Source organism: Silurus aristotelis (genome assembly GCF_946808225.1).
Source record: "Silurus aristotelis genome assembly, chromosome: 9".
In the NCBI taxonomy this organism is placed as follows: domain Eukaryota; kingdom Metazoa; phylum Chordata; class Actinopteri; order Siluriformes; family Siluridae; genus Silurus; species Silurus aristotelis.
The window spans coordinates 18,243,295-18,257,517 of NC_139582.1; positions in this window are offsets into that span (position 1 = coordinate 18,243,295).

The following is a 14,223-nucleotide window of genomic DNA, read 5'->3' on the forward strand; positions in this document are numbered from 1 at the left end:
CCTGCTCTCTACTCTCACCACAAATCACAATATCATCTGCAAACATCATAGTCCAGGGAGACTCCTGTCTGACCTCGTCCGTCAACCTGTCCATCACCACTGCAAACAGGAAAGGGCTCAGGGCCGATCCTTGATGCAGTCCAACCTTCACCCTGAACCAGTCTGTCGTACCTACTGCACACTTTACTGCCTTCACACTGTCCTCATACATGTCCTGCACCACCCTCACATACTTCTCTGACACACCTGACTTCCTCATACAAAACCACAACTCCTCTCTCGGCACCCTGTCGTACGCTTTCTCTAAATCCACAAATGCACAATGCAGCTCCTTCTGTCCTTCTCTATACTTCTCCATCAACATCCTCAAAGCAAATAAGGCATCTGTGGTGCTCTTCCTCGGCATGAAACCATACTGTTGATTACAGATGGTCACCTCTTCTCTCAGCCTGGCTTCCACTACTCTTTTCCATAACTTCATGGTGTGACTGATCAACTTAATTCCCCTGTAGTTACTGCAGGTCTGCACATCTCCCTTATGCTTAAAGATCGGTACCAGCACACTCCTTCTCCATTCCTCAGGCATCCTCTCCCCTTCCAGAATCCTGTTAAACAATCTGGTTAAAAACTCCACTGCCATCTCTCCTAAACATCTCCACGCTTCTACCGGTATGTCATCTGGTCCAACCGACTTTCCATTCTTCATCCTCTTAATCGCTGCTCTCACTTCCTCCTTACTGATCCTATCTACATCCTGCTTCACCAACTCCACATCCTCCAACCTTCTCTCTCTCTGATTTTCCTCATTCATCAGCTGCTCAAAATACTCCCTCCATCTTCTCAACACACTCTCCTCACTAGTCAACACATTTCCCTCTCCATCCTTTATTGCTCTAACTTGCAGTACATCCTTCCCAGCTCGGTCCCTCTGCTTGGCCAATCGGTATAAATCCTTTTCTCCTTCCTTAGTGTCCAACCTCTTATACAGTTCCTCATATGCCTTTTCCTTGGCTTTCGCCACATCCCTTTTAACCTGCTGCCGCATCTCCTTGTACTCCTGCCTACTTTTCTCATCACTCTGTCGATCCCACTTCTGTTTTGCCAACCTCTTTCCCCTAATGCTCTCCTGCACTTCCTCATTCCACCACCACGTCTCCTTGTCTTGCTTTCTATTTCCAGATGTCACACCAAGTACTTTTCTAGCTGCCTCCCTCATCACTCCTGCAGTAGTTGCCCAATCATACGGCACCTCTTCACCACCGCCAAGCCCCTGTCTGACCTCTTCCCTGAACCTCACACTAGACTCTTCCTCCTTCAGTTTTCACCATCTTATTCTTCTTTCAAACCTTACTTTCCTCCTCTTCTTCTTCGCCTCCAAAACCATCCTACAGACCACCATCCGATGCTGTCTAGCTACACTGACCCCCGCCAACACCTTACAGTCTCCAATCGCCTTCCGGTTGCATCTCCTACACAGAAGATAATCCACCTGTGTGCACCTTCCTCCACTCTTATACGTCACCCTATGATCCTCCTTCTTCCTAAAATACGTGTTCACCACTGCCATTTCCATCCTTTTAGCAAAATCTACCACCATCTGCCCTTCCACATTCCTCTCCTTAAAACCATACCTACCCATCACCTCCTCATCACCTCTGTTCCCTTCACCTACATGCCCATTAAAGTCTGCCCCAATCACCAATCGTTCTTTCCTAGGTACACCATCTACCACTTCATCTAATTCACTCCAGAATCTTTCCTTCTCCTCCATCTCACAGCCAACTTGTGAAGCATAGGCACTGATGACATTTATCATCATCCCTTCAACTTCCACCTTCACGATCATCACCCTATCAGAAACTCTCTTCACCTCCACTACACTCTTACTGTACTCTTCCTTCAGAATCACCCCTACACCATTTCTCTTCCCATCCACACCATGATAAAACAGTTTAAACCCACCTCCAATGTTCCTGGCCTTACTCCCTTTCCACTTGGTCTCCTGAACACACAACACATCTACCTTTCTCCTCTCCATCATATCAGCTATCTCTCTCCCTTTACCCGTCATATGACCCAAAATTTAAAGTACCAACCCGAACCTCTACTCTCCTACACTGCTCCTTTTCCTGCCGTCTCTGTAGACGCCTTCCTCCTCTCCTTCTCCTTCTTCGGCCAACAGTAGCCCAATTTCCACCGGTACCCTGTCAGCTAACGATACCTGTGGCGGTCGTTGTTAACCCGGGCCTCGACCGATCCGGTATGAAATTCTCATTTGTGATGCGCATATTTGATTTGGCACATGTTTTACGCTGGATGCCCTTCCTAACGCAACCCTCCCCATTTACCCGGGCTTGGGACCGGCACTAAGAGTACACTGGCTTGTGCCCCCCTAATGGCTGGGTTACCTATTTTTCCTACTACTAATAACACAAAATAATCGTCTCTTAAAAAACTCTTAAAATAAGTGTTTTGAAAGTTTTGAGCTACAACTGAATTTATGTTTTAATAATTTAGTAAATGTTTTTAAATGTTTTGAGGTAGAAATGATTTGAGAAATTCAAAAAAGTGCTACACAAATTAAGAAGAAAAAATTAGCATAACTAGCTTGTTTTTTGTTTATATAGTTACCTGTTACAGCTGGTTGAAGGTACTAAAGAAAATAGTATTAACGGAAAATATATTCATTTGTTTATATAAAAATTACCATGTAGTCAGTAGCGGAAAGTAGCGGAAAGTAAAACAAGTAGCGGAAAGTAAAACAAAATGTATTAACATTACAATATTTTCGCTGAAGCACTGTTTATATGTCTTTCAAACCAGTTTAGCTCAAATTTTGCGTAACAAACACAATAATGACATTAGCTAGACTAGCTTATTTTTTGCATTCTACCTAGTTAGTTAAAAGCATTTAGATATTAAAAGTAAAATGTCAAGTTGTTAATTAAAACCATACCTGTCTATTTTATTTACGCATTGCTAATAGTCTTTAGCGTTAATCTAGCAGGTACTTTTAGTGGTTACAGACAAAAACAAAGTATGCCTTTAAGTTACTTGGAAACTGTTTTTCTATTTAATTAGCTAATCGCTAAAGCAGAAAATATATTTTCTAAATTTTTTGAGGAAAAAATAAGTGTAAATTATGATATGTGGGAATATAAAAGCAAGCAAACTAGCTGTTAAGCCAGTGCCGGTAATAAAATGTTAACGTGTTCACACAGGTAAAATGTTTAACTGGTGGTTAAAGCCAAAGACTGAATCGTTTTTAAAGGCTTCACAGCAGCATTTTGTAAGAAATTGTAAAGTAAGCAGAATAACAAGACAACACGCATGACTACAGTTAAAAAAAAAAAGAATAATCATTAATTTAAAAAAAATTATTAAAAATTTTATTTTGCAAATAATATTACCTATAATTGAAGCACAAAATGTTAAACAAAATAAAAATAACATCTATTAAGTAAGAACCCCCTTCAACAATCAAAAAAATCCATCCAAAAATTAATACCAGACTCTACAGTTTTAATATATATTTTATTTCCCTGCATGTATAAACGCCAAAACATTCAAAAAGCTACATTTTGCCAGTCGTATCCGTCTTACGGTCCAAATGCACTTTAATGGGACTTTATTATTCCATGATGTTTGCATTCCCTGCTGATGATTCCCAGTGTTTCCTTGTTTAGAGTAAACGTTGGCAACTATCAAGCATATGATTTCCACCTTGCCGATCTCAGGAGAGAAAACAAACACATTATATTAAAGTTCCTATGAGATGATGTATAAACTATTTTTTACATATGGAGTCTTATTTGACTTAGATTTTTTTAAATTGAAAAGGATATGGGTCCTTAGAAAATCTATAATTATATTTTCTGGACAAATCCAAAATGATCCTCCCCGAGCACGCCTCCATCTATTTATGTCCCGGTGGCTAAGCAAAATGTTGATCACATGACAAATAAGCATTGATTTTCAACTGAATAAAGAGGACAAGTAACAACATTTAAATAAAATACAGGGGATTGTTTATGTTGTGAAGTTTGGTGAAGTTCCTTTGCTTGCGGTCTTTTATAAATGACAAAAGAAATACTATCGAGTTAAATATTAGATTACGTTCAAATGAAAACTTTCTGTTTTTTGCCAAAACGGTACTTTGGTCATTGTGGGTCTCGGTGTTTGCATAACGGATCATTTGTCATTATATTGTAAATGTGTCACGTTGATTAATTGATGGCCTGCTGCATTTATCACGCAGATGTCTCGCTTGAGATATTTGTTTGGGTCTCGGGCTTCTTCGTGCTCTCGGGTTTCGTCTGTTTCGTTTCTGATTCACGTTCAAACTCAAAGTGCAGCCTCAAAGCTAAAGATAGAAAATTATATGGCCCTTGTGTACTAAGATACATATGCTTATGTTTTATTACATCCTGTAGTCTGCATTTACAACTGGAAATTCGTTCAAGAAGTAAAAAAATGATTGATATACTTATACATATATAGAGAGTATAATTTTCTGCCCAGAAAGAACAACAACTTCTAAGTAAAGTCTTTAATTATTTGTGGTCTTTTTTGCAGGTTTATTGGAACAACACTTGGCTGAGTCAAAACTATTAAGGTGATTTTTTTTTTCCGTAAAACAACCTAAAGAAATTGCTTTGTTTAATTAATTGAATCTTGTTGTATACTTATTGCCAATAGTTCTTTTACTTGTCCAAAAATCCTTTTTTATCCATATAAAATTGAGCAATCATCTTACAGCTCCTTGGTTGTGGATGTGTCCTTGCGGGTTTCATCAGGGTTCTCTAGTTTCCTTAAGCCTCCCCAAAACATGCCAGGAGGTGGTTGAAGGTGGCTCAATGTAATCTTGGTCTGTGAAGAGTTTTCCTGGATTTATCACGTCCCCAACCAGGATAAGTTCCTAACTAAACTTTCACAAGAATTACCTTGTTGTTTTCTTCATAGGTGCATCTCAATCAGCTCTCTAGTTCACAGCCCAGAGCTCTGATCAGGGAGTCAGCTATTTTAATATACAGTTTGTCTTTTAAGTGGTTAATCTGTTTTGTATTATGATCCTGCTTTAAGTAAGACAGAAACATATGATTATGCAAACAAATGTATTTCACATAAAAATCATCTGGTTAATGTATTTGATATGTTTGGGTTTTTAAAGTGACCAATGTGTAATTTAGAAGGCTCGTCTTCCCTGAAATGACAGTGGTGATGGTTTACAATGTGAGTATGAAATTGTGTCATTAAATATACTATATATTATGTTCTGATCACATGACAAATTTCCCTGATTTATCAGAAGAAAACATCGGGTGGCAACATTTGAATGGAAAATATTTGGTGTTTATGTAGCACTGTAAATGGCTGAACCATTTCTAAATAGTTAAATCCAGGTGATAGCATCCTTTATTACTTTGTCTTGCCTGTGGGGAAAAAAAAACTTTGTTTAAGGAAACATTGTAAAAAAAAATTAAGCAATAAAAAATATATAGCCCTCTTCTGTAATCTTTCTAATAATGATGTAGTTTATATTCAGGACTCTGTGGCCGGACATGATTTATCACCCCTAACATTAACGACCTCCGTTGTTGATACAGGCCAAATATTTTTGATTGATCTCCGAAAAATGTGTGTGCTTTTCCCTCTGTGTAGGAGGAGCACAGTGCACCTTCAATCATCAATCTACACAGTGTTTTATTTATCCTGAGCTCCTAGCGCAAAAGAGGTCACATACACGCTCGTCCTGCTGGGCCACAACTCCGCTGTTCTGGCTCGCTCGAAAGAGGAAGAAATATGGTTCTGTGTTATGGAGTGTCATAAATACTGATGTGGGCTAAAATAAAAAAAATCCCTGGACATTGGTTCACAGCAACCGAGTCCCTTAGAGCTGAGGTGTGATGTGACATAAATTTGCCAAAACTTTTGCTCAGCCAGCTTCTTTATCACTGGTGATTTTGGCAACTGGGTGAAAATGATTAGTGATTAGTGATCACTGATTAGTGGTGTTTCACTTTGCCTAATCAGCTGACTTGCATGCATTTAGGCTGAATCCCCAGTTTGGGTTTAAAAAGAAAATGTAATAATAATAATAATAATAATAATAATAATAATAATAATAATAATAACAATAACAATAATAACTTAACTTAATAAAAAGAAACATTTGCTAACTACAAAATTATTACATTTTTTTAAACATAGATTTTGATGCCTTTTTATCATAGACAAAAAGCTTAACCTTGCTAGCTTGTTTCCACTAGACGACTCTGCTCATGCTCATTTTCTTTCTATTTCTACGACTTTTCAGATTTCATACTTTCAGATTTGGTGCTTAAATCCAAAACATATGCCATTAGGTGAAAAAAAAGCTAAGCATGTAATTTAAAAACATTTCAGCTTGAATTTAGGTAGAAAGATGCTGTGTAAATACAGTAATGCCACAACTAGCATGGATATTACATTTTAAGCTCTATGTTTGACTAGCTTATTTGAGTTTAAAAGCAACCGAGGAAATAAAACAGGTTTATGTACAATATATTTGTTTTTTTTTTTATCTTTTTTTTTTTTTTATTTCACATGTGCCTAGAGTTGACTAGAGTTAATGCTAACCTAAAGTTAGAGTTAATTAGCAATTAAATTTTAATCTTGTGAAGAAACGGACTTCAGAAAACGTTGCTACACCGCTACACCTGAAGTGTTAAAGTGCAGCACTAAATGAAACCTGTCTAGTGTTAGTAAAAGTCTAATGTTTGGAGTTTGGTAAGCGTTGAAATGTGTGAGTTTTATGGGATATTGGGGTGGAAAAAAAGATTATGTAAAATATTTTAAGCGCCTTAAAAGCACCTACACCTAATAAAGTGGAGCTGGATGACACATTAATTATTAGCAAAAAAAAACTGGAACTCTGTGAAGGAAAGGACGTTCACTGCTTCGCCTAAAGTGACAAACTGAACTTAGCATGTGCTAGCAATCATGGTATGAATCCTGGCCATTTCTAGTGACATTGTAATGTTTGGAATTAGCCCATGCTAATGAGCACTGAAATGTATCCCCACAGTGCTAATTAGGTATAAAACATGGCTATGCTTTTTCAAGGGTCTTTGATTAGCTTGCAGTGCTAAGCAACATATGGTTTTTGAGGAGATTTTTAAGATTATTACATCAAGCTAATATTCTCAATATTTTTTTTCCCATTTTGCTATTACCCATAACCAAGACCATGCTCAGAGTTGGAACTGAATTATCACACACTACTAATTAGCAGCGTTTCCAGGGCCATGTGCATCCTGGCTTTGAATGCACTTCTTAACAAAAGTTTGCCAGGTAATTGGAGTTAGCTTACCCTGCTGATGACCCATTAAACTTTGGTCATGCTCAATTACTGACCAAACTCTGGAGCACCAATGGTAATGGACTAGCATAAACAGACACAGGTAAATCCAGAATGAAACTCAAGGCATGAAACTTGTGTGTGACAAATTAGCATTTGTCCAGATGCCTAATCATGAAACCTAGCTGTGCTTCCAGATGGGCGTTGGATTAGCTTGTGCTGCTAATCGGCAATAAAACCTAGCTGTGCTCAGTAGTGATAAACTGGATTTCATCTACGCTGCTGATCACGATACCTGGCAGAGTTCGGTGAAAGGCCTTGGATTAATGCATAGTGTTAATGAGCAATCAATGTTTATCTAATCGTAAAGTCTCAGCTGTGAAGGCTCCAGTGGACTGCTGGAATTAATCAGTGTGATCTGTGATGGAATGGGATTCATAAATCCTTATGCTAATTGTGGTCCCTGGGCTGTAACTAGCATGTCCTAGCTATTATCATTATAGGTTTTGTCCATCCACATTGTGAGAGCCAGTTATAATAAAAAGACTGGAACTCATATTATTTAATAAATAATAGCCTCAAATGTTCTGATTTGCTCACAGTCCTTATCATTAAAAAAAATCTCAGCTGTGGTTTTTAATGAACCCAAACCCATCGTATTCATCTGACTGTGAAATGTCTAATTGACTAACGGAAGCTAATCCATACTACTAATCAGCGACTAGAACCACGGCCACATTTTCATAAAATATACTCTGTGGTGAATTAGCCCACAGTAAAAAAATAGCATTGAAAACCCAGGCTATGACTAGCACACATATGTTGCACTGGCAGTAAAATACAGTGCTACCTGTGGTGTAATACTGATACAACAGAGGTGCTAACATTGCTATCTTAAAAATTTTGATATTTAGAAATGAATGAATTAACACACACAACAGAACGTTACCACATTAACATTACAACCCACCACCTCGAATTCTATTGGCTGACATGGCAAGCTTCTGAATTCTCACATTTGACAAAATTTACCAAGATAGTAGATTAGTTGAACAAAACAAAATTACATATCCGCTTTGACTCCCCTGCATCCTTTTCTCTTTGGTGAATAAATTTTTTTTCACCAGATGAATCCATAAATTTTGGCACCCCTGCATATTTTTGCTATGAATTACCTATTTTTATTAAATACTTACATGTAATAAATTGTTTCCTTGGCATGTTATATTAGGTTTTAATGACATTTTTGGTGTTTCTTTATGCCACATTATTAATCTGTTATTGATCTTATAATTTTAAGATTTTTTTCTTAGGATTGAATTTGTGAAAACTTCTAAAATTATGATATATATATATATATATATATATATATATATATATATATATATATATATATATATATATATATATATATATATATATATATATATGCTCTGATAAAAAAAAAGTACTGTATCAATTATAGACTCTATGTAGAACACTGTAACATCTATAGTTACTGTTTCTGGCATGTGTTAATATAATCCAATAATATTAACTATCTCTCTTTATTTCTTCCTCTTGAGTTATACCTATACTCCTGCCTGATGTGATCTACATGTGTGGCTCTTCTAACCTGCTTCTGTTTCTACCTCTGTGTATCATCTTGACAGACATAGCCAGACACCGCACTTGCCTATAACAGGCTTTTAAAAAAAAGCTGCTTCTGTAATCATCAAGACAGTCCTGTGCTTCATCTCAGGACTCGTATTCACGATCTGCTGAACATCCTCTCAGCACACTTAGTACTGTTTGACTTCTCAGTATACAGCTGTAGAAGATAATGTCACTCACATGGGTCTGGTTCCTCTCATTCATGAGTTTTCTCCTCACATCGAATTTTTTTCCTCGTCAACGTTGCTTCTTGATCGAGATCCAGCATCCGGATCTGTGTAAATGCGTAAAACTCTTTTTTTGGTGGTTCTAATTTAATTACACATCAAATAGACTAACTGGGAAAAAACTGCATTTACTTGAAAAGAAAAAGGCAAAATTTTCTCCATTTTTGAAAAGGTGAGTTTACACAGTACAGTAAGTGTACTTAGTGTGTACTGAGTGTATTTTAAGTCTTTTAAGCCCAGCCCTTTAATCAGCTTTACAAATGAGCATACTATAAAGACACGCATAGCTGCATTAGTCGTAGTTATTACTCACAGTCAGGTTTGTTTGCTTTGGCAAAATTTGGCAACGATTATACAGTGTATATTTCTGAAGTGTCGAGATTCAAGATTGAGTGAACATGTGAGAGAAAATTGTGATTTGAGCCTCGAAAGCGATGGCTTCGGTTATATTATTAGCTGTTAGAGCATAGAGATAAGAGGCCACTTGCAGTGTGTATGTGTGTGTGTGGTTTCAGGGGCAGCGTTCGCTAATTGAAGACAGTCGACGGCTGGTGTGTTCGAGCGAGCGTGCTGACAGCCGTGGTAATTATACGCACGGCTGGAGAACTGAGGTTTTTGAAACCTAAAGGCCACTCAGGTGTCAGGAGGGCGAGACAGGAACCCGTACACCCGTATCAGCTGCTTATTTTCAAAACCAGTCAAATTCCTAAAATCCGAATTGGTCGGAAAGTGCTGATGGTTTTCTACGACGGAAGCTCGTACAGTAGTGCCAGCTGTTATTCCAGTGTGATTCGCATGACTAGCGGTGCTCATTAGGATTAGCCCACATGTGTCACTGACAGAATAAAAAATTAAATACCGCATTACAAACTTGCGAATTCACCAATTTCACAAAATTTTATGTAAATATTAAATACTTCCATCTCAAAATAATTTTTTTACAAGGTTTTCACTACAAAACCAAAAATTGACACTTAGTTTCTACTATGAATTACTCACATTTTACTAACATTGCTAGCAAGAATGGTATCCCAACCAGACTTTTAAAACTAAATCAATATTTTATGTAAATAAACCAAACAGATATCACCAATTTGGATTCTATTAGCCAACATGACCCAGGGTTTGTAATTCACCCATTATACTTAATTTAACTTAAATATGAAATAACCCCGTCCAAAACTAATACACGTTTTTCACTAGATTCTCATTACTAGACCAGATTTTGGCCTTCCTGTATGTTTTTTACAATAAAACCCAATTTATAATACCTACTTACAAGTCATAGTGTTTACTTTGGCATCTAATAGTAAGATTTAATTTGTGTCTTGCTGTAATATTACTCATATCACTCAGATCAGCTGTGTATGCTGAAACAGAGTCAAATTCCTTCGCATCAGCAGTGTTGTATTGATGTGCTTGCTAGAGTAAGTCATCGTTTCTATAGTAACAATCGCTATAAATATATTTAAAGGTTAGTAATACACAAATGAAAATGTTGTGTTGTGAAATAAAAGAAAAAAAAGGTTTTTAAAATCGCACTATTGTGCCAAAAGTATTGGGACACCAGACTTTTCCGGCCATGCAGTACGTGGTTCTCTATTAAACTGTTACCACAAAGTTGGGGACACACAATTGTATTTGATGTCTTTGGGTGCAATAGCATAACATTTTTCTTTTACTTGATCTAGGAGACTTAATCCTGTTCCATCATGACAATGTCACTGCGCACAAAGCCAAATCCTCCATGAAGATATGATCTACATGGGCTAAAAGGGAAATCTACAGCTATTGAGCGCTGACCTCAACTCTACTGAACACCTTTGGGATTATTGTGAACGCTGACTGCACCCCAGGCCTCCTCAACCTCACCTACATCATCACCTGACTTTACTAACACCCTTGTGAATGAATGATCACAAATCTCCACAAAATCTAGGGAATCATCTTTCCAGAAGAGTGGAGGTTATAACATTTATATATGAACAGTATAACAGCATAATCTTGGGTGTTTTATTCTTCATGCAGTAATAAAGATTTAAAAAGCGATCCAGGAGCCCAAAATCGGCATCGGAAAAGGAAGTGCATTAAAAATATATTTGCTATTTGTCTTGTTTTAATTGCGAATTCCTTCTGTTTTCTCGGCGAGGACACCGCCACCCTTTATAGAGGAGGAAATCCACCCAAGCGCTTGTTACCCCTGGTTCCAAATCTGCCAAAGCTGAAGAAGTTAGCCAGACTTCACATGCTAACGCAATCAAACTTGATACTCCGCACTCCTGGCTCGATAACATCTGTTAAATCGAGATTGAACGAGATGCATAAAGTGCGTCGGAGTTCCACTTATGTAAGACGTAAGAGCAACACGGAAAAAAGAGGGGAAAAAGGGGTCTCGTGGTTCTCCGGTCTAACACAGTGGAACACTTGTGAAAAATGAAAAAGGAACGCAGGCATTTCTCTAAAGGACAGAAGATTTATCTACTCTTGGAGTTAACTCGGTGCCTAATTTTTCTTGGACTCCACCTATGTTTTTCTAAGTGCTGGGAACTATGCATAAAAAGGTCAAAGAAATAATGGCTTTTTTATGATTTTTTTTCTTTTTTTTAAAGTTTGCATTAAATTTTTCTGCAATAGAAAATTACGTCCTTGAAAAAAAAAAAAAAGAGGAGATTAATGGTCCTGGCCCTGCTCTTTGTATATCGCACTGGCGCTCAGGGGGACAAGCACTTTATAAATCATGGCTGGACATATAAGGGATTATTATTACGATGTGTTTTGTTTCATGGTTTGTGTTTTTGCCAAATCTTTAAGTACCTGCTCTGACTCCTGTCTAATCCGTTTTTTTTAGGTTACCATAGAACCACCGGGGTTTTTTTCTTGGACTGTGAGTTACATAAAAATCCTACTAACATATATCTATAAAACAATTTACAACACTGTGCTGAGCAGATACTGTACTACCTGCTTAGTCAAATAGCTGCATAAATCAACATAAAAAAATTAAATAAATATTGTAAAATTACTACTACTACTACTACTACTAATAATAATAATAATAATAATAATAATAATAATAATAAATATATAAAATAACTGCAGCCAATTCATGTAAACTTCAAAGCAATTTGTTGATACTGCAAGGTTTTATCTCTAAGAAACTATTGGAAGGAGTCTCCAGTGTCAGTGTTTTTAAAGGGCTACTCTATCCAGCGGAAGAAGAAGAAGAAGACTCTATAAAGGTTTTTCCGTCATAGGCATATCCTCAAAAGGGGGGATTTTTTATATTTTTATATTAAATTTTTTTTGTATATATTTTTTATATTGTCAGTAAAGCCATGCTGTTTTTTCTCTCTCTTTTCTGGCTTTGTATGACGGGACAAGTTTTTGTAGTGTAAAGCGATATCAGGAACTGTTCGAAGAACATTAGGCATATAGTGAGTGTCAAATATTTCGAAAACACCTATGGTTTTTAAAACACATGAATGTTCTATTTTAGTTTATATGTAGGTAAACGCCAAAAAAAAACAGGAATCGTGGGAAAGTTCTGTGGACAAATGAGTCCAAATTTTTGTCTCTAGTAGAAGAACTTGTCTAAGACAAAGAACATGAGAGAAGATGTTAGCAGACTGCCTCACCCCCACTGTCAAACATGGATGTTGAAGCGTAATGGTTACGACGCCTCAATACTGAAACAGAAATACTGAACTAACATGGCTACCGTTCCATAATTTCCATCTTCACCATACTTTAAGACAATGACACAATTCATATAACAAAGCACTTTAAACATTATTTATAGAGCAAACAGTCATCTGGAGAGTTAACTATTATGTAATGACTTGCCCAGTCACCACACCTAAATCCTATTGAACTGCTCTGGGATGAACTGGATGCCAAGAAAGAAATCTCCAACTAGTAAAGAACATCTTTGGCAAGTTTTACAAGAGGCATAGCAAAGTATTTTAGCCGAATGTCTGGAAAAACGAACTATACGGTTGCCAAGAGTGTGTAAAGCTGTTCTTCATGATAAGGCAGGATTTTTTTAATGAAAACAAAGTAGAACATTTGCACATTTATATATATTTTTTGGTCAAAGTAAATCTTTATATTGTTACATTTCCAAAGTTTGTTGGATTGAAACAGAAGTCTATGAATGGATACAAACAATTTCATTCTTAAATGCTGTACTGTAAGTGATGACAATGTGCTGTGTAAAAGGTATAAAACACCTTACAATGTGCCGTTATGGGAACTTCTCAGTGGTAACTGTATTAAAAGCTTCACCACATTATCTTGTTATTGAATTAAAGCTCGGAAGTGGAAAAATCGACAATTTATTTTGTTTGTTTACTGTGATTTTTCCATGAAATTGTATTATTCGAGGACCCTAACACAATCATGAAAAGAAAAAGAGAGAAAGGGAACGATATAGGTTCAACCAGCCAGGTATACACCCCACTCCCATGTCCACAGTTAAAACTCCAGACGAACGGCAAACGAAACCGTACGTCAGCAATATTCCCCCACTGCGCAGTCATTTTTGTTCAGGTGATAAATAGTACAGAACACATGCAGGTATACAACAAAGATAAATACGCATCAAGTTCAAGTCTGCAAGTCTGCCAAACATTCATGCTCTGGGTTTCGTCAAGCTGCGGAGTATGAGGCTGTGTGTGTTTGCCCATGTCATGCCCAAGGCCATATTTAACAAATGTATGCATGTTTGCATGGGTCTAATTAAATCAGATGAAATATAGGACTATATACTGTATATAAATCTATTTTGTCAATATATTTACAACCTCAGTTTCTCATTTATATTGTATATATATATATATATATATATATATATATATATATATATATATATATATATATATATATATATATACAGAGAGAGAGAGAGAGAGAGAGAGAGAGAGAGAGAGAGAGAGAGAGAGAGACCTTTTAAACATTCCTTTGCAAATTTTGCTCCCATTTCCTGTTATAATATGCTTTTCTGGG